Here is a 24,855-nt window from a genome sequence, read left to right on the forward strand (position 1 = left end):
TAAAGAGCGGCTGCCATGATTGGTTGCGGAATGGCCACAACGGAGCTACGAAATGGTGCTGCTCTCATGCTAACCCCAGCTTCGGTCTGAAACATCCAGAAACACTGTAGACTACCAATTCGATCAGTTCCGGTAGCGCCCCAATGTAACCCGGTAGAGAAGAACTAGCCCTCCCCTCTTTGACTGATGGTTCTTGTTGCCTGTCCCTTCTGTTGTCATTTAACAGAACTATTTAGCCTGCTGAAAGGGGTTGTGTTTCGACCGCTGGTTGGTGGAGACATTTTGACTATATTCTGGACCTGCGTTGTCGCGTAATGCGTCATATGACGCGCCGCGTTAGCGCATCCGGAAGTCATCCGGGGCGCGCAGCGCGTAACGTAAGCATAACAAGTCATGTGACTTGTTAATAAAACTTTTCATTGGTTCATTTTACTTTTCTTATTCTAATGATGACAGCCTTGGTCATATCACCTAAAAATTACGCTTTTAATTACTTCCGAACATTATTTTCTCTTAAATATATGTTATAATGTTCCAGGCTAATGTACTTTCCCGGAAATTTTACAACTGTCCTGCAAGTAAAATATATTCTTTTTTCGAGAAAAAGAGCGTTTCTTCGTCCCATGACGGAGCCGTTGAGCAAAAGAGGGTCGACCTGCTGTCTTAGTCGCCGATACGCCTGAATATGAGATTCTTATCGATCACTTTATGTTGCAGGAATAGAAAACACAACAGCCCTTGACCATTTATCTTTACTGCGTTCCTTCGTATTATACCTTTTACCCTTCATGTAATTGGTCTGCTTTATTTCACTTGCCTTTTAATGATTCTAAAACAGTGACTATTATTAAAATCTTTACCAATGTATACACTACTACCATGTTTTCTTTTAAAAACCTTTATTGTGAAAATTTCATTATACAAATACGAGCCTATAACCACGTGGGCCTGCCACGGAGCAAACTGTAATCGTATATGATGAATAGACATTTACACTGTAGAGGAACGTAACGGACGGGCCATTAGGTTGCAAAAACTAAGGTGTCTAACAGTTACGGAATCGGTGGACGTACATTTTATATTTAAAATACGACAGGGCCAGTTACAATAAAATTATCTAGATATACATTTGCGGGCAAGTACCATGGGTGACGTTAATTCGAATTTTCAACAGTACAGTAATCAATAACACATCAGAACTTAATATCAATAGGGATGTCGAAATATTCAATCAATTCTCGTCCCCGCCCGCCATGTGCTTCAAAACTGCATACGTATCTCGTGATTTCAAGGTTCTGCAACCAGTACACAACAAGGAGTTACGAGTCCCATTTATTCCGGCGCCATTTTGGGCGAGGACGGGCAGGTCCAGGATATAGTCAAAATGTCTCTACCAACCATCGACTATGATGATGTTCATATGCTGTATTTATTAGAGTAACACTCATCTGCCCACATGAAATTAATTTACCACAATCTAAACATGTCATTTTAATCTTTCCAAAGTTCTTCTAAATATTTGGGACCGTTTCCCTTGCCTCTGAAGCTCTCAGTGCCACTTCTTTGATGAATGTACTAGCAGGTCAGGGGTTCTCCTCCAAATCTCTCTTTTATGCAGCACTATAATTAATTGGTGCCACCTCTCCATATGACGATGCATGGTATAGTTACCACAACTATATTTTTTTTCGGTTCCTCTGGAGAGTTCATCGTGGCAGATGAAGCGTGTAACATACCGGGCATTTACCTTTTTTTGCATGTACAGGAAAGGAAAAAAAAATCGAGCGTCCGAGTTCTAAGGTGTCCCAGGGCCATTTTAGTGGACCAGGCCCAAATCCAAAGAACAGGCCGCCATTTTGAGAGTCCTCTTGCAGCCGCCTGTCGCTGTAGCATCAAGAGCAGCCGAAACTCAGCTGAATGGCAACTGAAACGGTAAATGGGCGCCCCACTACATTTCAGCATTGTAGGATGACCACACCAGTACAGCAACTTGCTAGACATCACCTCGGTGCCATCCGGATCTCGGCGCCCCACTGCAGATGAAGTGCCTCTCAACTATGAAACCACCACGGTGACATCCGGATCTTGGCGCGTTGTGCTGCCTTCGGCCTATTCGCACATCGGTCCGCTACTGACGCCATCTCACAGGCTAATGGGGTGACCCACGCCGAGTTTCAGCATTGTAGGATGACCACACCAACTTGCTAGACATCACCTCGGCGCCATCCGAATCTTGGCATCTCAACGCCTAGTGGTATCTTCCATACAGAAAATATTGTTACGCTGCCTTTGGCCCCATTCGCACATCAGTCCGCAACTTAGACATCACCTCGATGCCATCCGGATCTTGGCATCTCAGCGCCTTGTGGTGTCAGTCAGAAAATATTGTTGCGCTGCCTTTGGCCCCATTCGCACATCAGTCCGCTACTGACACCATCTCACAGGCCAATAGGGCGCCCCACGCCGACTTTTACCATTGTACGATGGCCACACCAGTGGCACAACTTGCTAGACATCACCTCGGTGCCATCCGAATCTTGGCATCTCAGCGCCTTGTGGTGTCTTCAAATCAGAAAATATTGTTGCGCTACCTTTGGCCCCATTCGCACATCGGTCCGCAACTTAGACATCACCTCGGTGCCATCCGGATCTTGGCATCTCAGCGCCTTGTGGTGTATTCTCTTCAGAAAATATTGTTGAGCTGCCTTTGGCCCCATTCGCACATCGGTCCGCAACTTACACATCACCTCGGTGCCATCCGGATCTTGGCATCTCAGCGCCTTGTGGTGTCTTCTACTCCGAAAATATAGTAGAAAATATTGTTGCGCTGCCTTTGGCCCCATTCACACATCAGTCCGCTACTGACACCATCTCACAGGCCAACAGGGCGCCCCACGCCGACTTTTACCATTGTACGATGGCCACACCAGTGCCACAACTTGCTAGACACCACCTCGGTGCCATCCGGATCTTGGCATCTCAGCGCCTTGTGGTGTCTTCAAATCAGAAAATATTGTTGCGCTGCCTTTGGCCCCATTCGCACATCGGTCCGCTACTGACGCCATCTCACAGGCCAACGGGGCGCCCCACGCCGACTTTCAGCATTGTAGGATGGCCACACCAGTGCGGCAACTTACTAGACACCACCTCGGTGCCATCCGGATCTTGGCGCGTTGTGCTGCCTTCCGCCTATTCGCACATCGGTCCGCTACTGACCCAAACTCACAGGCCAACGGGGCGCCCCACGCCGACTTTCAGCATTGTAGGATGGCCACACCAGTGCGGCAACTTACTAGACACCACCTCGGTGCCATCCGGATCTTGGCGCGTTGTGCTGCCTTCGGCCTATTCGCACATCGGTCCGCTACTGACGCAAACTCACAGGCCAACGGGGCGCCCCACGCCGACTTTCAGCATTGTTGGATGGCCACACCAGTGCGGCAACTTACTAGACACCACCTCGGTGCCATCCGGATCTTGGCGCGTTGTGCTGCCTTCGGCCTATTCGCACATCGGTCCGCTACTGACGCAAACTCACAGGCCAACGGGGCGCCCCACGCTGACTTTCAGCATTGTAGGATGGCCACACCAGTGCTGCAACTTGCTGGACACCACCTCGGTGCCATCCGGATCTTGGCGCATTGTGTTGCCTTCGGCCTATTCGCACATCGGTCCGCTACTGACGCCGCCTCACGTGCCAACGTATTTTCTCCGCATTTTACACCCTATGCCGCATAACAGGTCATGTGACTTGTTTATAAAACTTTTCATTGGTTCATTTTACTTTTGGTTTCCTAATGATGGAAGGCTTGATCATGTGACCTAAAAACAACACTTTTCATAGGATGAAAACTTTTTTTTTCCCCAAACGATGAAAGCCCCACCTTGTTGCTGGATGTTTCAGACTGAAGCTGGCGTCAGCATGAAAGCACCACCATCTCGTAGCTCAGTCGTGGTCATTCCGCGAGCAATCATGGCAGCCGCTCCCCACCAGAAGCCTGCAGGAGTCGGAGCCCCCAAAACTTTTGATGAATTCTCAAGGCGGAGGGGACGCTTTCGAGAATGGGGTCCAAGACCTAGCAGACAAGCGTCCGATTTCCAAGGTGTCCCAGGGCCATTTCAGTGGACCAGGCCCAAAAAGGAAACAGCCTGCCGCCATTTTGAGAGTCCTGTGACAGCCGCCTATCGCTGCACCGCAAGAGTGGGCGCAACTCAGCTGAATTGCGGCTTTTGACACAGTGGACCAAAAACGGACGGAATGGCAACTGAAACGGTAAAGGGGCGCCCCACTACAACAGATGACACTCCACCTGGAGAGGCCCGTTCACGCCGCCTCCCCCGGGGCGCTCCACGCCGTTATTCGGAGCAGCATTGTAGGATACCAAAACCAGTGCGGCAACTTACTGGACATCACCTTGGTGCCATCGTTCTGCTGCCTTGGAACTATTTGCGCAACAGTTTGCTACTGATGACCCACCCCCCGCGACGCCCCATGCCGTTATTTGCTGGGTGGCAACTTACTAGACATCACTTTCGTGTCATCTAGATTTCGGCGCGTTCTGCTGCCTTGGAACTATTCGCACAACAGTTTGCTACTGATGACCCACCCCCCGCGACGCCCCACGCCGGAAATCTGGACGTTGTGCTGCGTTGGGACTATTCGCACAGCCGACCGCTACTTCGTTGTTTTTCCCTAAAAATGTTTATATGTTATTACTATTTTTGTTTTCTTGTATATATTTATAAATTATTAAAGTTTTATAATCTTACTACTTTGTCGGAGTGCTATATATTTTTAATGTGACACATAATTGTAAAAACTTTGATGTACAAACAGTCATCCCTGGAATCTTCCGCTTCAGGCTCGGTCCCCTCCCCAATCACAATACAGGATGGTTTTCAGATAATAGCAACGCTTCTGCTGTGACGGATCTCATCGAGTGTGGGCCTTGATCTACTATAACTCCTTTGAAGAGGGGTGATTCTTTACAGCTGTGGCCATAAACTACATCTGCAGGGCTAGCTAATACCCTAGGACCAGCCTGGACAATCGGACACAGAGGAAAAGGAGTGTCAGAGGGTGCGGTAGTGAATAGGGCGAAAGGGAGGTATCGGGCGGGCACAGGGTGTGATTCTCAGGGAACAGCAGCGCAGATGGGGGAGGTTTATTACCCATGCATAAGACAGAGAGCGGGGGTGACCACTGCCTGGGGGAGATGCTTGCGAGGGTGGGGAGCCATGCTAAGGATCGACAGCGTGCACAGAGTGGGTCTGGTCAAGGCATCTAAAATGGCTGCCGTGCACGACAAAAGTGTGGCATTTGAAAAAAGACAAGATGGCGCAGACAATGTTTTTCAACACTTCCTGATTTCCTTCGAATCGAACGTTAACAGACGTTGGGGCATATTACCAAAGTTAAGCGATATTTATCCCTAACGATGCTTAGCAACGATTTTTTTACCGTCAGAAATTATCGCAGATAAACCTTGCTATTATCAAGGTTTATCGGAAATACGATAAAAAACGACCGCAATGCATTAATATCGCTGAAAACTCAGCGATATTCATGCATTACCGAGCTAATGCTCTTAGCCATGTTATCCACCTCCCATTGGATAACATGGCTAAGAACTGCTCAGGGCAGGTGGTAGCTTTTGGAGATATTCGCCCTTATCTCGAATATTTCCAAAAGTTGATAATAGGAGATAGCGATGTTAGCGACTGTTTCCAGTCGCTAACATCTTGGCATGCCCACTTTGCATGTCATTAGTGATAAATATCACTCACATGCAAAGTGGGGCCCAAGATGGTCGCTATCTTCTACTAGCCGTCGCTAACTGGTGTTAGCAACAGCTAGGTAATACACATATAATTTTATCTCCGCGAAGCGGAGCGCTGTTACAGATATATATCTTGTTTCTGAACGTTAATTTCTCAAAATGCACTGAAGCACATATATTGAGACCTAGCAAAGGCACATCGGGCTACCAGTCCCTACAATTTTGCCAAGTTTCGTGCAAATCCATTCAGCTGTTCGATCCTACCGAGAGACAAGATGGCGGCCGCTACGGACTGTTTGGAATGTTTACAGACACCGGAGAGCCAATCAGCTTCGCTTCGCAAAGCTCCGTAACGCGAAAAGTACGCGAAGCGGTGCGCTGTTACAGATATATACCTTTTTTTGAACGTTAATTTCTCAAAATCCACTGGAGCACATATATTGAGATCTAGCAAAGGCACATCGGGCTACCAGTCCCTACAATTTTGCCAAGTTTCGTGCAAATCCATTCAGCTGTTCGATTATTATTATTTTTTTTTTTTTTTGCCCCGCGGGGCCCTTTTAAAACCTCCACATCAAACCTAGGGGGTGAGCGACAATGTACTATGCCCCCTTATGGTCATTTGCCCCTTCGCTTTGGCCTCCTCTTGTCTCTCGATCCTACCGAGAGACAAGATGGCGGCCGCTATGGACTGTTTGGAATGTTGACAGACGCCGGAGAACCAATCAGCTTCGCTTCACAAAGCTCCGTTGCGCGAAAAGTACGCGTAGCGGAGCGCTGCCCAGTCCGCTGTTACAGATATATATCTTTTTTTGAACATTAATTTCTCAAAATCCACTGAAGCACATATATTGAGACCTACAAAAGGCACATCGGGCTACCAGTCCCTACAATTTTGCCAAGTTTCGTGCAAATCCATTCAGCCGTTCGGGCTAAAAGTGAGGCCAACCGCCCTATGGAAATTAACATGGGAAAAACGCGTTTTGGGACCCCCCTTTTTTCTCGGCTCCCCCTTGACGAACCCCCCCAAAATTTTCAGGGGCTGCTCAGAAACAACATGTGCCATTTTCCTGAAAATTTCAGCCAATTCCGTCCACAAACGCCAAAATTATTAGACATAGAATTTTCAAAAAACCTATAGAGAAAAAATCCTAACTATATATACCTACTGGCGACCGCCAGTAGGTAATATATATATATATATATATATATATATATATATATATATATATATATATATATATATATATATATATATATATATATATATATATATATCTATAGTAGTATAAGTATTGTTATTGTATCTTTCTAAATCTTGGCTGAATAAGTAACGCGATGACTGGTGCTCCTAGTTACATTTCCGATGTATTCCGTTATATCTACTGTAATTGTATGACACTGGTCTGTGCTGCTCTTCTTCACTGACTCTTGCGTGTTGTTTCAACTTGGCGCTAGCTTTTGCTGTTTATTGATGTGAGATTTTCTTTATTGTAGAGAACTGAAGTTAGTTAATGCTATTAATAGAGTCTTGTCCTTCCTTTGTCCGTCAGTGAAATAGCGGTGGATGGATAATTGTACGTAGTTTGCATATTGTATCATTTTTTTCACGGCCTTCTCTTCTGCATGAATCCTCCTCTGGCAATGAATGCTAAAGTTACTTTGTTCTTCTTACCTCAGCCAGGGCCGGCTTTCGCATGTGCAAGCTGTGCAACTGCACAGGGCCACCAAACGCCAGGGGCCACCACACCAATATATATCTTTAATTTAATAATCCTCTGAGGATGGATACATATTTGCGTGGCGGCCATGGCAGGAATTTGGTGCCTCCGGCTCTGTTCCACTTCCAAACACCCTGACTCCCCCCACTTCACTGGCCTCCGTGCTCCGCCCCGACCTCCTCTTCCGGGGCCCCCTACCTACGCTCCCTGCCCAGGACCACCATGAGCCTAGAGCTGGCCCTGCCTCAGCCCTCCATAGAACTGATGTAGTTTGTTTAGTGAGTGGGTAGGCTTAGCAGCAGTAGCATTCAGTCAGTAGAAGAACAAAATATGATGCAACAAACGTACAATTTCGTGTATGCACAAAGTTAAGCATGTCTCCTCCTTGTGATCTATGCATTTTGCTGGCAAAAATAAAAAAGAAATGCCTACTTACAGATAATTGATTACCCCATTCTTGAATCGGTGGTGTTGTTCAGGTGTTACTGCCTCTGTGTTACTTAGTAATCTGCAATCAGAATGTTTATGGAACATTTGATTTGTTTTCTCCAAGTATACAGTCAGTGAATCCTGCAAGGAAGTAGTCATTTGGTAGATCAATGTTTGTTTCTTTTAATGTTCTAGCAGTGGTTTTTGAAATGATGTCTATGTTTCACAGCACTCAATGTTTTTCTCTTTCTTTATTATTTCTTACATGAACCACAGAACCCAGGGGCAAGCAGAAGGCTGGGACCGAGTCGGCGGGTGAACCACAGGCACAGAGCTCCTCTACTGAGGATCCTGCTGCTGTCCCCAGTAAGTCCAACAGTGCTTTCTTTCGGAACAATGATATTTCCCTAACTTTCTAACGGAGCTTTTTTTCCCAACCGATTAATGACATTTCCTTCCTAAATAAATTTTGACAAATGCTTTTTTGATTTTCATTATGTTTTCAAAATTTTGGGTATCTGTCCCTGCCTTTCTGTTCCTTCAAAGAGCCTCTGCTATGACTCTCTGTGCTACTACTAGCATTAGACTGTCTGTAGGTAAGCTTGCCCTGTTGCCCACTCTTTAGTTAAGGTATTAATCTTTTCAAAAAATCCGTGATAGAATAGCTGTAGGCACAGGGTCCACTCCTGTCTTATGCTATTTCCTCTGTAATGTCTCTGCTTTGCCAATTGACACCAACCAAGTATGCATCCAGATGTTGGTCTAGTATTTTGTAAACGTTAGTATACCACTACTACTCTTGTGGGTATTCTTCTATGCAGTCACATACATAACTATGTATGCACCAGAAAATCGGATGTTGGTGATAGGCAGGTTGGACCTTACTTATACCTCAGTCACAGAACTCTGAGGAACCCACAATTCACTGAACGACAACCTATATGGGCTCAGTCATTGGTCAATTATTCAATTATCCCACTCCTGAACCCCAATACCAAGATGCCCAATGCTTTTATTACACAATCCATAACCTAAGTAACCCCCTTTTGCTCACTCACTCGTGTAAGTCTACAAGACAACAGACACTGAAAATATACTTCAGAGTCAATGTGGTACTTCAAAAGCTTTATTTTGTTAGAAGTAAGTAAGTAACATCAATGTTTTTAAGTTGTTCCGTGAAATACGCCAAGGGGCCCACCAGAAAAAATCCAGAGTTAAAAAGGGCTGAATAAAGTAATCTACATTTGTACAGCTACTAGTGCACGATAGGGAAATGTGGGAAATGTCGGAGACCCTTCACAATTGAACGTATACTGGTTACATATGCCTCTTTTTGGTAAGCACTGGAAATCTCTGCTTCGTAGAAGGAAATCTTCTCATCTGCCGAAAAATAATGACAAAAGTGGTGCACGTTAGACAGTATGAAATACATTTATGAAAGTTTTTTGCAGTCATGCTAAAAAAAAGGTGTAACCTGTAAGCAAACTCGATTCCACAATCCACATACAAAAAGTAAATACGGGCCTTTTTATTTTCCAACCTCTTCAGCTGTATGCATTGAACAATCCTGTGGCCTCAAAGGCGTCTTCTCGTACTGCGCAACAAGCTGCGAGGTAGCATGCGCAAAACTGTATACATTGATGTACAAAGGTTACATGGTTCAGTTCAAATTTCCAAGGACTAGAGTAGCAGTAGAGATGAGATGAGCTTGGGTACCATACCATAACAAATGAATGGTAATATGTGTAGTGACTCTGCTGTACTATGCAATGTGGACTACTACTGATTACGTTGTACTTAACTGTTTTTCAGAACTCCATTCTTGGTGAACAAGTACAATGGGGGCTGTGCATCCATCTAAAAAGGTGTACTTATTTTTATAGGTGAAGAACCGGTACCATCCACCAGTGCCGACGGGGACAGCGGCGCAGCGTCAGCAGAGGCGATCCCGGAGGGGACAGGACCAGAGGCACCTACACCAGCACCAGCAGCAGTGGGGGAGGAGCCAACAGCGGTGGGCGATGGTAAGTTACATTCAATAGTGATCCGCATTACTTGGTGGGAGGGGAAAACTTCCTCACTGTACTCTGAGATTTATAATGAACTTGAAGTTCTACTGGACAATATATGACGCCACCTTTATTTGTCATTACCATGCTTAGCATTACCACCGGCGAGAATTGATAAAATAACAGGCCTCTTCTATCTGACTACAACTCAGCTGTGAAAGGTTGGTGGCAGACTAAAAGTCTTATCCACAACATGACCGCGATGGATTAACACTAAGGAGATCGATTTTAAGTATGATGAAAGGAGCAAGGAAAAAGCACCAATCATCTAATATAGAAGGATACTTTGGAATCAGCAATGCAGGTGGCTGATAGCAGTCGGATGCATGGGTTGTTGTGGAAGCATGGAAAGGGGAAAACACAGCTGCCTGCGTGGTTGGGAGACACACCCAATATCGGTGGGTAGGATAGTCTCAGCAGCGGTGTTTTGGTCAAACCCAAAGGCAAGGGAAGGAGGGGACGACTGGATGCATGGGTCGTTGCTGGTGAAACACAAACCACCTAAGGTTTGTTGCGCGATATAAAGAATGATAGTCTCTACTAGACATTTACTACTAGCTGTCCCCTGTTAATTAATGTTAGTTTGAGACTGTTCCCGGAAGCAGAGTATATGATATAAAACGAGATATGAAAAAGACAGGTGTTCGTATGTGTGTGACCGTTGAAGTACACCCATGCTACTAGGGCAGGCATAATGCCGTTCCAAAAAGTCCAACAAATTAATTATATAGGCCGTAGAATGTTCAAGATAGATGCAACACAATTTTTTGTACTCAGCTTGCTTGCTAGTGCTACTGTGCCACTATGTGTTGAATACATTTTGTGTTCTTGATTTGCTGGGATTTTGGATTACAACAATTCTGTCTCTTTCTTTATAGTTACTCCTTCAAAACCAACAAGAAAGGAGTTGGCAGTCCGGGCCCGGCAGCGGAAACTGCAGGCCATCGTTGAGGCCTACCGCCGGCTGGTGGCTCAGGCCGAGGAGGAGGAGGAGGAGGCGGCGGCAGCAGCTGCTGCCTCTTCCAATGCCCCGGCCCCCAAGCCTGCAGTAGTACGTCGCCGTGGTCAGGCAGCCGCCCGCCGCCGGATTTTTTCATCATCGGCCGCCCCCCCACAACATGCATGCCAATGTAGGTGCCGTGAATTTCAAAAAAAGATTCTCATCCGGGTAGCGAGGCTCGAGGATGAAATAGAGGAGCAGGTGAAGCTCATTGTGGACAAACACTTGAAAGCCCGCCGGCTTTGAGATGGACCCTGTTTGTTTGCCCCTTTTTCAATCCTTTTGTTGGTGGGTGGGAATTGGGTGTTGGGGTTTACATTGAACTTGGAAATTTGGTTGGGGTTAGGGGAGGGTAGGGACAACAGCTGTGGGGTAAGATTTCATATATATTTTATTTTTGTATCATCTTTCTTTATATTATGGTGAAATAAATGAGACACAAAGTTATTTTCAAAAGAAAACATTTGAAGTTCATTTGTGTTTGTTGGGGGGGTGGAGGGGGGACTGTTTCACCAAATAATGTACGTTGTGCAACATCGCAAGGTTTAATTGGCCATGCAGGTCAGCGGACAGTGCTTTCGAATAAAAAAATATATTGGCCACATCTTTAATATGCAGACAGATAGATGCGGTCAACCCTCACCGGGTTATATTTGTAGTATTAGAATAACTACCAGTCTGTCTTGCGTTATATCTCACAGCAAACTTATCTTACCTGTGATTGCTGATGATGATTGATGATGAAGTGTGGCACTGCAAGGGCTGCATTTGTTTCCCAAGACAATGGAGAAGAATCTGTGGTTCTGAACTTCTGTGATAGTAGTAGTAGACAGACCCTGCCAGTAGCATTTTGAGACAAAAAGAAAGAGGCAGCAATTTGCGTGATAGACAATGTGGGGGTAGTATAAGTATTAAGTACAGTACATTACACGACTGACCCAAAACAATATTGCAACTGCTAAACTGAAACAAAACAATGGTTTTGGGGACTGGAAACTAAGTGCAAGAGAAGATAAGAAGTTCAACTGTAGTTGTAGTACTAACGTCAATGTCAAACTTTTCTAAATCATAATGCTGTAAACTTAAACCCAAACAATGACGCCAATTCATTAGATGTATTCGTTGTTTGATGGTAATGGTAAATTATTTGGCATTATACACAGAGCTTTGAGTTGGGAAGCAGAAGAAGATCCTGGCCATGCCTTGTTGAAATTTCACTATTGTTGCTTTCACCACATCTGCCCCAGCAAGCGCGTGATCAAATTGTTGGTGTATATTTAATGTAACAAACATCACACCTCAATGAAACCACGCAGCCCGGGGGAAGAGGGTTAGGGTTTGTTGAATGGATGGGTACGGGGGTTTTGGGAAAGGTTTGAGAAAGAAAAACAGTACGCATGGAGACAACAAAAGCAAAACAATGAAGACGATGATTTATGATGTTGATCCACTAGCCAATGAATGTAAGGAATAAACGTAGGAAAAGGACACGCTGAATATCATTCTTGGTTTCCCGCCATCCAATTGCTTGATGATGAGGATTAGTGGTAAGGGTGAGTTGATGCTCATAGTATAATAGTAGTGGGTGAAAAACGTCCAGCCTGTGTGGATTGAAAAAGAAAAGGCAAATACAAAAGAATGTGAATGACCTAAACAAATTGTATTTGTAATACAGTGAAGATCAAAAAAATAATACAAGAGGAGTAGTCGTAAGAGAGGACTTTCAGACTGAGGCGGCTTCGATACAATATGTATAAGTCTACTAGTTGCACATCATTATTAATCTAGAAGTACAAGAAAAGACAGGAGCCAGCACAGAACAGACCCACGACACAGGGTCGCCCGTAACACAAACCGCATTTCCCTAAAAATTTGACTGAGCCAGAGAAAGGGGCATAAAAAAGCAACCTAGCATTTTCAAAATTAATCAACAAAATCAATGCGTCATTCTCAGTCATCAATCATACCACTATTGTACTCTACCACTGCACAGTGCACACACATGTAGTAGCCTGGGTCTACTGTGCTGTGCCTCTTATTTGTATTTACCTTGTATTCCACTCCAAGAAACATCGTACATCAATCAGCTCAGATCCAACTGCCTGACAGCGTGCAAAGATTATGGTGGTGTCACCATCATTATCAGGTGTGGCACGTCTACTCCAACAGCAACAGCAACTCAGTCTGTAGTGAGTGACTACGATAAATTAAGTCCTGACTGCACCTGTAGTAGTAGGAACACAAGTGCGTAAATAATTTATATTATTAAATAACATGGAAAAATTGGCTATCACGTGAGTCTGAAGTTACTAGTATACTTCAATTCCATGCACATTTGCTCAGAGTCAGCAAAACATCCAATGCAATGCATAGCATCATTCGTTTAATATACCTGTCTTGCTCTTCTCTTTCACTGTCAGATGATTGATCACAGATGCTGCCGAGCCTTTTAAAAGTAATGACGAGTCACAACAAGTTGACTTCAGTTGTGGATGCCTGCTCAAGTTTTGACACTGAAGAGTCGTCTATGAATGCCTGCAGACAGAGGTGGTAGCCTTAAGAGTAAGACAGTGATGAGTTGCAGATTTCAAATAAAATAGAGGATGGCTGTAGTCATGACTGTATGGTTCACTTGTTATGGAGGGACTGTTAGAGGCTACATTATTGTACTATACTCCAGCTACAACATCCAATGTATGGCTGGCAAGATGGAATTGTATTGACTTGAGTGGGAGTCAAGAAGATGGAACAAGACTCTGAGGAGTGCAGTCAACAAATGCACAGGCGTGCAACTCCAGTAGGTAAATAAAAAGATACAGTGAAAATAAATGCACAGGGGTGCAACTCCAGTAGGTACATAAAAAGAATCAGTGGTGGAGATGGATTTGGTTGTGGTTTTTATTTGCAGTTTTGCACCACAAAGCCATTGTTAATAAGAAAATAACACAAATAAAGGAAGTGAGAAAGTAACAATTTAAAAGCCTAGTTGTCAGGGAAGAGGAGCTCGTCCTCAAACTCTGGGGGTTCGGACAGAAGTAGGTCATGTAACCCAGTAGTGATGATGTCTTCGGACTCGCTTTCTTCATCCTGCTCTGATTCACGTACTTTATAGTCTGGTGGTATGAAGTGTTGATTCATTTTTATCATTGTCAGCCTCTCCATGCTTTTGGGGGAGAGACTAGTCCTTTTTGCTGTCACAATGGCACCAGCAGCACTGAAAACCCGCTCAGAAGAGACACTGGCTACAGGACAAGCCAGATACTTTATCGCCAGCCTGCTCAGCACTGGCCACTGTCTCCTTCTTTCATACCAATAGACCAATGGGCTTTGCTCCATGATCACCTCTGTTGTGTCATCCAGATAGGCCTGAACCATCCGCTCAGTGTTCATTGGTGCTCGGCTTTGCTGATCCTCTTTCCCCTTTGCAACAGCAACAGACTTACCCATCCCTTTCTGTAGAAAAAAAGCAGTTATGCTTTTGGTTATGTCTGCTGAATCAGATCGTGTAGGTGCTGCTGTTGGTACTGTTGGTGCCTGCTGGGAAGCAGACGCACTGCTCTCATGCTCTGAAGAACTTGCCTCAGGAGGGTGGCCTGGAGTACTTTGACTGGCCTGGGCTGGCACTGGCAGGCCTTTAAGTAACAGCCGTTCAGTTTCTAAATCATTAGCTTCCGCAGCTATGGAAGTTTTGTACTTGGCAACATCCCCATCTGAAAAAGGAATTACTGCGCTACTGCTGACAAATAATTTGTACCGTGGATCCAACATTGTTGCAGTTATGTAATGTTGACCTGACACAATCATTTGAAGCCTTGCATTTAGAGATAAGCGGTTGGCTAAGGCCTTGGCCAAGGTATATGCATCAACTTTTTCTTCGTCACCTTCGTATGTTTCACAGACCTCCTTCAGCTGTTGCTCAAGCATGTACAATAATGGGATGGCTTGGCCCATAGTACAGTCCTCCCTGCTAACTGCACGTGTGAAGACCTCAAAAGGTAGTAGCATCTCTGTGAAACATTTAATGAGGTCCCACTGCCACATCTCAACGGTCAGGGCTTTAAGATTAACAGTAGGATCCCCTGATCTTCTTGACATGACATAAACATTCAGTGGTATGTACTACTCAAAGAGACGCTCAAGCATGAAATAAGTAGAGTTCCCACGTGTTGGGACCTCCTGGATCAGTGCTTTGACTGGCAATTTATGCTCACGCTGAATGACCCGTAGCAGCTTCCGTGCTTTAAAAGAATGGTTAAAATGCGTGCATATTCTTCTGCAGATGGTCAGTATGTTGCTGACTTTGGCTTCAGTTTTCAGAAAGTCTTGCACGACTAAGTTAATGCAGTGTGCCAAACAGGGTACCCTGAAATAATGTCCTTCTCTCATTGCCTTCACTACATTACTGCCATTGTCGGTGGCAACAAAACCAATCTTAAGGCCTCTTGGTTGCAGCCATTCAAAGACCTTGCTGTTAAACTCAGACAAAATGTTTTCAGCAGTATGACTTTTCTCCATAGCAAACATGGCTACAGTTGCATGTCTGCGAGTATCATTAAAAATCCCAGCAATGTCAAGGCCTGAAGTTAACTTGTCTTTAACACCTGCAAAAGAGATCCAGTGTGCGGTGATGCACATGTAATCTGTAGCATCGCAACTGCTCCACATGTCTGTTGTCAGTTGGATACAATGGACAACACTCTGTTGTAAGGCTTTCCCAATCAATTCCAGCACGTCGTGGTGTAGTGCTGGAACAGCAACTCTGGCAAAATAGTAGCGACTGGGAATGTTCCATTTTGGGCAGAGGGTTGCCACTAATTCCCGAAATCCCACAGCCTCAACAAATGAAAATGGGAGAAGGTCCAGTGCCAACATTTTTGCAAGTTTCGCATTGTACAAACGTGCTATTGGGTGGTTCCGCTCGTACTTTCCCTTTTGCCTAAACATGCTAGTAATAGTACGCTGCTTGGTATTTCTTTCAGTTATGCTAGACGGACCACCTTGCATCGCAGACTTTGCACTCCTTGGTGTCTCCGGCTGACTCTGGTGCCACTGAGAAATTGCTGATGCGGAGGATGTGGACTTTACCACTCCAGTGCTGGCGACAGGGCTCATTTGTGTACCACTCCCAGATAGAAGGTCATTGTCTCCCTCTTCTTCTACCTCCTGGTCAACCATGAGTGGACCTTGTAGTACTGTATCCCCACCAACACCAGTGCTTACATTTTTTAAGCTTGCAAGGTGGTTCTCCCACCTGATTAAGTGTGTTTTTTTCAAATGGGTCGTTTGACCTCCAGTACCATAGTTTGTACCAATCTTACCACGACTAACATTGACATGACAAATGGTGCATATAGCAATGTTCTCCTGACCTGGGTGAACCGTAAAGAAGTCCCACACTGGGGAGGTAAACTTTTGTCTCCTGCCATAGGAAGAGGAGGACCCACTTCCAATGCCGGATGGACTGGAGGATTTTTGTTGAATTTCCCTATGTGACAGCTCAGTCATAGTACTGCCACTACCTCCTTCTGTTGAAGTGGCGCTTGTGCTGGATGTCGGACGCTGCCGGGCCTTCGCTGATGAAAAAATGGGAGCTGGTGTTACTTTGGGTGTTGAGTGTGTAGGAGTTATGCGTGCTACCTGCTCATCACTAATCGCAGCGTTTCTGGATAGGGTGAAAAAGTTGGTCTCTACATCCTCTGCACCAGGAATAACGCTTGTGATGATGACAGTGTCAGACCCGTCTTTATCACCAGCAGTATCCTGCTCACCTACATCGACCTCCATAAGTTCAAGCCTTGCTGGAAACTTCCTTTTTCCTAGCCTGGTCTTGGGATGTCTCTCCTTTGAATGCTCAGATAGTTGTGGCTGCCAATCCTTATCAAGGTCATCGGAAGGGATGCTTGGCGAAGAACTCGATGCACTAACCCTCCTTTCCCTTGGTGAATTGAAAGACAATAGATCACCTCCAGAAGTGGCTTCCTCTTCTTCTTGCTCGGAATGAGGCTCTACTTCCTGAACTGCCCCGACTTCGGGAGGAACAACTACTACTATTGCGTGCGGAGATGGTGGTTGTTGTTCTTGAGGAAGTACTATTGCGGGCTGTGGTTCTTCAACAACTACTATTGTGGGATTTGGTTGTTGTTGTTGAACAACTCCAATTGCGGGCGGTGGTTGTGGTTGTTCAACAACTGTTGCGGGAAGTGGTTGTGGTTGAACAACTCCTATTGCGGGCGGTGGTTGTGGTTGTTGAACATCTACTGCTGGCGGTGGTTGTTGAGCACTTCCATCTTGCGTGGATTGTGTACTACTTTGAGACAGCGATAAGTTTAGTTCAGGCTCAGTATCACTGCTTCCAAACATTAGGCTGGCTACCTCTTTGGCCCTCATCATGTGCTTGGCCCTGGGTTGGTGGCTTGCCCCCACTAATGCGGATGTGCTGACCCCAGCTTGCACCCCGGACACCGCTGCTGCAGGCGTACCTTTTGGGGGCCCAAACAAGGTTTTGGGGTCCATACCAGACTTAAGTGACACTTCCTTCTTCTGTTCCTTCTTCTCAGCAACTTTCTTGGTGGTGGAGGACCTGGTACCTGCTTTCTTAGGGCCCATCTTCTTCTGATGTCAGCACACAGCAGCACAAATTGCAGAGATGTCTGGTCAGATGAGTCACACACCACACGTGGCGTACAACTGAAGGACGTCCGTCTGGCAGTAGAACGGGCGATGGATGGAAACAACCAGCACCTCCTCAGTCTTTCTTTGTGCACCTACAAGCAAAGAAGGCAGAACAACATCAGTCAAACAAGCAGTAAGCCAACATTAACAATTGAAAGACACACAGGCCAATGTATAAAAGACAAAACAGAAGACTAATACTACCAGCACCACAGCTCCCAGCCACATGAAGTCCAGAAAAAACCAATATATATACCAATATGGACAGAAAAAGGAGGATGCCTGCTACACATGACAGGTTAATGCAAGGAATAAAAATACCCCATGGCTAAGAGGTTGTAAACCTACACCGCAAAAACACATCCAAAGGCATAAAATTATTAAACACACAAAAAGTTACCTACACCCCTGCCCAGACAACACATTTGGGAATGCAATGCCATACACACATGCCCTAATGATGTTAATTGAATAGACCAAATGGAAACAGCTACATAAAGCACCCCCGCTAACTACTACCTCTGGGACTCTGGCCTACTGTCAGATCAGACCAAAAGCTGGGAGGCCAATGATAAATGCACAAAGGAAGTACCTACAAAATGGCCGCCACGGTGCACCACATGGCCTGGCCACCCACAGCAACATGAAAAAAAAGAGAAAAGAGAAGACAGACAATAAATGCCTATGGGAAAGGGACAATGCTTTGCTTTGCTTCACAAAGTAGCTGCACCGCTGCCCAAGTGGTCAACCCACCCAGAAACCAGAAGACAGACACAGGAATTGTTCCATGCTCCAAAAACTACAACCAAATGACAACTTCAGTTTTTTTGGGTGCACAAGAAACACATTCAACATTTTCGAGAAACTTTTATGCAACTCGGGACATATTGTTCGCGAGATTGCAAAATCGGCGTGTTCGGCAGCGCGAATGGAATAAAACATCGTTATCGCGTTCCCGAGCAAGTACATTGAGCGCGCGAACAAGACAAAAAATGTAATGTCGCGTGTCCACACTGTGCGAAGTTACCAAAAGTACGCGAGCTGTATTCCTAAGGTTACCTACTGGCAGGGAGCACCATATTAGTTACACAGACCCAAAAGCTGAAAAGTTCCCACATAAAAAAATAATTTTGAAGCAATCCAAAGCCATACACGATGTACAAATTAAAGATACACCACAAAAAGAGTTGATTAACTTTAATGCACCTATGGCTATGAGTAGTAGTACCTCTGCCCTACTGCCAGAATAGTCAAAAACCTTGGATGCCTATGGCAAAAGGACAAAGGAAGGACACACAAAATGGCCGCCACCATAGGGCCTGGCCACCAACAACAACATGGAAAAATCACAAAGGATGTATACACAAAATGGCCTCCTCCACATGGCCTGGCCACCAACAACAACATGGCAAAATCACAAAGGGATTCAGAAAAGGGGGTGGTGATGAACAGAGTGTCTGAATTAAGCAGACCACTCTTAGCCAGTCCAAAGATCAGGGCTTGATCCATCACCGTTATTTAGCTCACTGCCCCATCCCAGCTCAGAACCTGGCTATATGCAAATTAGTCTGTCCCTGGCCCAGTGCATCATGGGAACAGGGCAGACCAAACTACCAAGCCAATTCTTCACCAGAAAGGAGACAAGCTTCCGGGGACCGGTTTCTGCCATTTCAGGCGTCGTCGGCCCGGCTTGCTTGAATCCTGATGGAGCAGTGAGCAAGGGACTCATGTCTGAGTATACCCTTCCACGCTTATGGTGGACAAAATGATTCAGAAAAGGGGGTGGTGATGAACAGAGTGTCTGAATTAAGCAGACCACTCTTACCCAGTCCAAAGATCAGGGCTTGATCCATCACCGTTATTTAGCTCACTGCCCCATCCCAGCTCAGAACCTGGCTATATGCAAATTAGTCTGTCCCTGGCCCAGTGCATCATGGGAACAGGGCAGACCAAACTACCAAGCCAATTCTTCACCAGAAAGGAGACATGCTTCCGGGGACCGGTTTCTGCCATTTCAGGCGTCGTCGGCCCGGCTTGCTTGAATCCTGATAGAGCAGTGAGCAAGGGACTCATGGCTGAGTATACCCTTCCACGCTTATGGTGGACAAAATGATTCAGAAAAGGGGGTGGTGATGAACAGAGTGTCTGAATTAAGCAGACCACTCTTTTCCAGTCCAAAGATCAGGGCTTGATCCATCACCGTTATTTAGCTCACTGCCCCATCCCAGCTCAGAACCTGGCTATATGCAAATTAGTCTGTCCCTGGCACAGTGCATCATGGGAACAGGGCAGACCAAACTACCAAGCCAATTCTTCACCAGAAAGGAGACAAACTTCCGGGGACCGGTTTCTGCCATTTCAGGCGTCGTCGGCCCGGCTTGCTTGAATCCTGATGGAGCAGTGAGCAAGGGACTCATGTCTGAGTATACCCTTCCACGCTTATGGTGGACAAAATGATTCAGAAAAGGGGATGGTGATGAACAGAGTGTCTGAATTAAGCAGACCACTCTTACCCAGTCCAAAGATCAGGGCTTGATCCATCACCGTTTTTTAGCTCACTGCCCCATCCCAGCTCAGAACCTGGCTATATGCAAATTAGTCTGTCCCTGGCCCAGTGCATCATGGGAACAGGGCAGACCAAACTACCAAGCCAATTCTTCACCAGAAAGGAGACAAGCTTCCGGGGACCGGTTTCTGCCATTTCAGGCGTCGTCGGCCCGGCTTGCTTGAATCCTGATGGAGCAGTGAGCAAGGGACTCATGTCTGAGTATACCCTTCCACGCTTATGGTGGACAAAATGATTCAGAAAAGGGGGTGGTGATGAACAGAGTGTCTGAATTAAGCAGACCACTCTTACCCAGTCCAAAGATCAGGGCTTGATCCATCACCGTTATTTAGCTCACTGCCCCATCCCAGCTCAGAACCTGGCTATATGCAAATTAGTCTGTCCCTGGCCCAGTGCATCATGGGAACAGGGCAGACCAAACTACCAAGCCAATTCTTCACCAGAAAGGAGACAAGCTTCCGGGGACCGGTTTCTGCCATTTCAGGCGTCGTCGGCCCGGCTTGCTTGAATCCTGATGGAGCAGTGAGCAAGGGACTCATGTCTGAGTATACCCTTCCACGCTTATGGTGGACAAAATTATTCAGAAAAGGGGGTGGTGATGAACAGAGTGTCTGAATTAAGCAGACCACTCTTACCCAGTCCAAAGATCAGGGCTTGATCCATCACCGTTATTTAGCTCACTGCCCCATCCCAGCTCAGAACCTGGCTATATGCAAATTAGTCTGTCCCTGGCCCAGTGCATCATGGGAACAGGGCAGACCAAACTACCAAGCAAATTCTTCACCAGAAAGGAGACAAGCTTCCGGGGACCGGTTTCTGCCATTTCAGGCGTCGTCGGCCCGGCTTGCTTGAATCCTGATGGAGCAGTGAGCAAGGGACTCATGTCTGAGTATACCCTTCCACGCTTATGGTGGACAAAATGATTCAGAAAAGGGGGTGGTGATGAACAGAGTGTCTGAAAAATCACAAAGGAAGCATACACAAAATGGCCGCCACCACATGGCCTGGCCACCAACAACAACATGGCAAAATCATCACAAAGGAAGTACACACAAAATGGCCGCCACCACATGGCCTGGCCACCCACAACAACATGGCAAAATCACAAAGGAAGCATACACAAAATGGCCGCCACCACATGGCCTGGCCACCAACAACAACATGGCAAAATCATCACAAAGGAAGTACACACAAAATGGCCCCATCACATGGCCTGGCCACCCACAACAACATGAAAAGAAAGAGAAGACAGACAATAAATGCCTATGGCAAAGGGACAATGCTTTGCTTCACAAAATGGACACACCACCGCCCAAATTGGTCACCCCACCCATAAACAATAAATTATTACATAGAAGACAGTAACTGGAAGTGGTCCATGCTCCAAAAAGAGAAAACTACAACCAAATGACAACATAAATGACTGTGCGAAGTTACCAAAACTACCCAAGCTGTATTCCTAGGGTTACCTAATGGCAGAAATTGACAGATTAGTTAAACACACCCAAAACCTGAAATACCCCACACATAAAAATAAGATTTTCTAAATCAATCCAAGCCATCCATGATTTTCAAATTAAGGGTACACCACAAAAACAGTTGATTAACTTTCATGACCCTATGAGTAGTACCTCTGGCCTACTGGCAGAGTAGGCCACAAGGTTGGAGGCCTATGGCAAGAGCAAAGTGGCTGGAAACATAAAATGGCCGCCAACACATGGCCAGGCCAACCACAGAAAGTTAATACAATGAACTCAAGCATGCCTACACACTAACTACATGGAGTACTAGGGTCAGCTATTGGCTTAAAAAAAATAAAAACATTTAAATTACACAAACAGAAATTCCATAACAGACATTGCTATTGCATAATTACCATAATCCAATGCCATCCATGATGTTTGTTTACAAACTGGAATACAAATTTAAACACAGACCACAGAAACATGATTGGACCCATGGGTACCTCTCTATGTAGCCTGGATGAAATTAAAAAAAAAATACAAGTTGGGACCTCATAAAAGTACAGGCCTCCATCAATAATTTAAATCCAGGATTGAATACTGTAGTTAAAAAAAATCTCAAATCAAACAAACACAAGTCTACATCATACTCACTCATACATTACTCAAACTTACTTAAAAAAGAGAATTCCAAATCCAAAAGTCCTCAATAAATCCAAGAAAAAGCAGTAATGCAGCCAACACACACAGAAAGTGATCCTTCCAGCTCAAAATCCAAATGAAAGTGAGCACCACATGGACAAAGCACTGGGAGGAACCAGGTGGACAGGAACAGGAAGTTGTAAACTCAAGGGCCCTTCCTCCTTACTCTTCAAAAAAAGAGTAGAAACAAAAAGAGGACTCCTTCCCCCCAAAAAATACAGCCAAAGGTACAACTTTAAGGAGTTTTTCACTTTTTTTGCTAACCAAAATGGTCATTTATTATGGTTTTAACATGCTCGCGAGTTATTCTGTGCAAGATTGCAGTTTCTGCGTGTTTGGCAACTCGATCTTACCAACAAGCATCCTCGCGCGTCCTTATGACGCTATCGTGCATCCAAATGACGTTATCGCGTTCGCACAGTCGCACGGGATTGTGCGGGAGGGTTTACAAACATGGTGGTACACGCCACCGGGAAAAAGCGAACGCAGAACCAAGGTAAGCCATTGCCGCGCACGCGTTAATGTTATTCAGCACGCGAGAACTACGCTACGCACCGGATCGCGGAGTAATCGACAGCTACGCGTTCTCCGCGGAACGCGGAGTTGCCGAAACTCCGCAAGCTCCGCGAACGGAGCGTAGTTCTTCGCCCAGGGTTAGTTCCAAGCTGGTTTCAGCATTGAGACAGTGCTTCTGGAGGTGGCGGAGTCGGTGAGGATGGCAACGGATTCAGGGGCATTAGCTATGCTGGTGCTCCTGGATCTGTTGGCAGTTTTTGATAAGGTTGATCATTCACGGCTGGTTCAGCGCCTGCAGGACATTGGTATTGGAGGTGTAGCCCTTGCTTGGCTGAGGTCCTTTCTTAAAAATTGTACTCAAAGAGTCTCGCTGCAACCTTACTTGTCTGAACCAAAAAGTCAATGGTGTGGGGTGCCACAGGGTTCGGTGTTGAGTCTGCTCCTTTTTAATATATACTTGGCTCCATTGTTCATGCTTATAGCAAACTGGGGCATGAGGGCGATATCTTCTGCCGACGACACACAGTTGATGTTTTCTTTTAAAGAGCAGGCGGAGGATTCTTTTAAAAATTTTAAAGGCTGCCTGAAGGACATAGCTCTTAGGATGAATAATAACCAACTTAAACTCAATTCTGAGAAAACTGAGGTATTATTCTTCGGCAGGATCCAGCCACCTGCAGCGGATCTGTGGTGGCCAACGGAAATGGGCGCCCTGCCCATTCCAGCAGGCACAGTAAAAAATTTGGGAGTAAAATGGGTGGGTGATCTCTCCTTTTTGGCGCAGATACAGCAAGTGACAGTTGCCTGTTTCAGCAAGCTGAGACACCTGCAAAAATTTCTTCATTTGGTGCCGGAACACTCCAGCCGGTTCATAGTTCACGCCATGTTGATATCTATTCTGGACTATGCCAACGGCCTATACCTGAGTTTGCCAGCGTACCTAATCAAAAAACTACAGATGATACAGAATGTGGCTGCGAGATTGATTAGATGCGTTTCATTTTGTCATCATATCTCTCCGCACATCAAAGAGCTGCACTGGCTACGGGTGGAAAAAAGAATCGAATTCAAAGCAATAACATTAGCTTTCCGGGCAGTTCATGGGAGGTGTCCCAGTTATCTGAGACAAAGTTTATGTATCTACAGACAGAATCATACCTTGAGGTCCAACTCTCAAAATCTGCTCTGTATTCCACGAGTTTAGAAAGCGTGACTCGGCGGCAGATCGTTTACAGTGGGGGCATCCAAGCTATGGAATTCCTTTTCCAACCACCTAAGCCTGATTAAGTCGGAACCACTCTTCAGTAAAGCAGTAAAAACAGGGCTTTGCAGCTCAGTTTAAATTGCTCCCTGGGCCAGGACATGACATTGCCTGGCTACTCACTGCTGATTGTTTCTTTAGCATTGGGACACCTCTGCTGGAGGTAACTGTTCGCGCTCAACAACTGGCTTTATTATTATTATAATTGTTATTATTATTATTAATATTATTGTTATTATTATTATTATTTTAGTGAATCACAGGTTTTGAGGGTCACTAATAGAAAAACTTATAAAGGGTGGTAACAGATTTAGTTACAATATCATGATTTCTTGGTAGTACCATACTAATCATAGGAATTGTGGTGTGTTCTAAGGTGATTTTACCCTGTGAACAAGGCTGACCTTCTGCTGGGATTTCATGAGTCATGTTTGAGAAAAAAAACTGTTTTCTTATGATTTTCTCATAGAGATTACGGAAGGTGCTCCAAAAGCTAAGATGAGAGCATATTTTCTGTAAATTCACACGGTCTTTCTCAGCCATGTGACAATAATGTCTGAAATTCTCAGTAAAGCCTATAAGTTGATTCTCTGTGTTCTACTTCATCCTACTGGAGTATTCTAAAGAACAACTATAGAGCTAACAGTCTTACTTATGACAAAGGTGTGGCACACAT

Source organism: Lissotriton helveticus, chromosome 6 (genome assembly GCF_964261635.1).
Source record: "Lissotriton helveticus chromosome 6, aLisHel1.1, whole genome shotgun sequence".
Classification (NCBI taxonomy): Eukaryota; Metazoa; Chordata; class Amphibia; order Caudata; family Salamandridae; genus Lissotriton; species Lissotriton helveticus.